This window comes from Andrena cerasifolii, chromosome 5, assembly GCF_050908995.1.
Source record: "Andrena cerasifolii isolate SP2316 chromosome 5, iyAndCera1_principal, whole genome shotgun sequence".
In the NCBI taxonomy this organism is placed as follows: domain Eukaryota; kingdom Metazoa; phylum Arthropoda; class Insecta; order Hymenoptera; family Andrenidae; genus Andrena; species Andrena cerasifolii.
Window position 1 is genome coordinate 5,570,574 of NC_135122.1, and position 1,797 is coordinate 5,572,370.

The window sequence follows — 1,797 nt, forward strand, 5'->3', positions numbered from 1 at the left end:
CCAGACCAGTTTTCAGAGACGAGTGGAGAGCTCCGCTTAGCCCACCTTCGTCTCCGTTCGTCGTTGCCCGTCTTCGACTTTTCGCCTCTCTTTTCGTTGTCCTGGCTCGCGGGTGCGTCTCCACGATAACTCGATCTCGCGCGATACGGTGCAAAGTATACCGCCACACCCGGGTGATGTGGTAGCAACGAGCGGTCTCACGGAGGGAAAATGGTTGTTTCCAAAAAGGAAGGAAATATCGGGCGAGGGTGCCCGAATGGATAATAGAGGAGAAAAAGCAGGCGTGTTCCCACGAGCCATCGCGCTGAACCGCGCCGCGGAGAAGGGTGTCGGAACAATACCAGGTCGGTCCTCGGCCGTCGTTTCGACATTAGCCTGTCCTAGCAATTTGGAGCAAGCCTGGCGTACCCCCGCTACCACGATTCCTCTTCGTTAAATGCCATTATACGTTTCACTTGGACACCCGGTCGTCGCATGAGTCGTGAATTCCTGAGAACCTGCTCGGACCCGCTCGAACCTGGACGGGCAGCAGCGCGCCTCGGTGGCTGCCGCTCGCTCGGCAACGATAGAGGCGGACCAAAGCGCGCGGCCACGAACAGATTCTTCTATTATGACGAGAACGAATCGAGAGGGAGACGGAGAAGAAGAGGAAGACGGAGGAAAAAAGGAGCTGCGCGCTGACGTACACGCGTGACGAACCCGCCTCGATAGAGCCATAGGCCGATCCTCTCTTTCCACGCGTTACGATTCCTGCCACGTCTACGCGGCTACAATTGTAGGAACACCGGTATGACAGGGCAGGATTTGTACCACAAGGGACTCCTCGTTTAACAGATAATACCTTTAAAACTTAAATTAACGGTGAAACCGCCTCCGAGGCGGTGGTACTTTACGGCTGAATTTACGCAACGACTTAAACGAATTTTCGGTACGACCAGGTTCTACGCCTTTCCTCCTTCGCCGACTCCTCAACATTAAATGCACTCCTACTACATACGCGTCCCAGACCTAAAACTTCCACGTGCATTCTTAGAAGCCATTCGACTCGCAATCAAACCATAACCCAAACATCCAGTCGGTCTCTTTCATAAACACTCATCATTCGCGCGCACCGTGCTCCGTTACATCATCTGCTTAAGATTGAGCCATCCCACGCGCCACGTAACGAAACAGCGGAGACTATAAAGGAAGCGCTGAAAGTTTGCGATTAGACGGAGAGATTGGAAATCGCGGAGACATTCGAAAAGGAGGCTGAAATCACCGACTGGAGTCCCAAGAGTGACTCTAACACCGAATCATAGCGATGGTCGGGGCAAGAAGAGGATGAAGAAGCAGAAAGAGTAAAAGTGGTGGCGGAGGCGGAGAAGGAAGGAAGAGAATCCGAGGGAACCGCAAGCAGTTTTTGTCGCGAATCTCGCAAGGCCGCGTCGCAGACGGTCGAGCGGGACCTCGTGACCGAGTAGTGGACTCGAAAGTCCGCGGACTTGGGACCGATGACACGGGATCGGTCCCACGACAAAGAAACACCGAGACGAGCTGGATCCGGCTGTTTTTCTGCGTCCTGACGTTTCGCCAATTTATTGCGCCTCTCCCTGTCATCCACGATCCGATATATCCTCGAAGAATTTCACGATGGGCCATCGCATCGGCGCGATGCGGCGCCGGGACGAACGGCCCCTTTCGGTAGTTTTCGAACGTTGAATCGATGTAAATCAACGGAGAAGGTGCGCGCGGTTTCTAAGGCAGTTTGCGCGAGACTCCACGGGCTTTATCTGAACGGAACGACTGGATAGATAG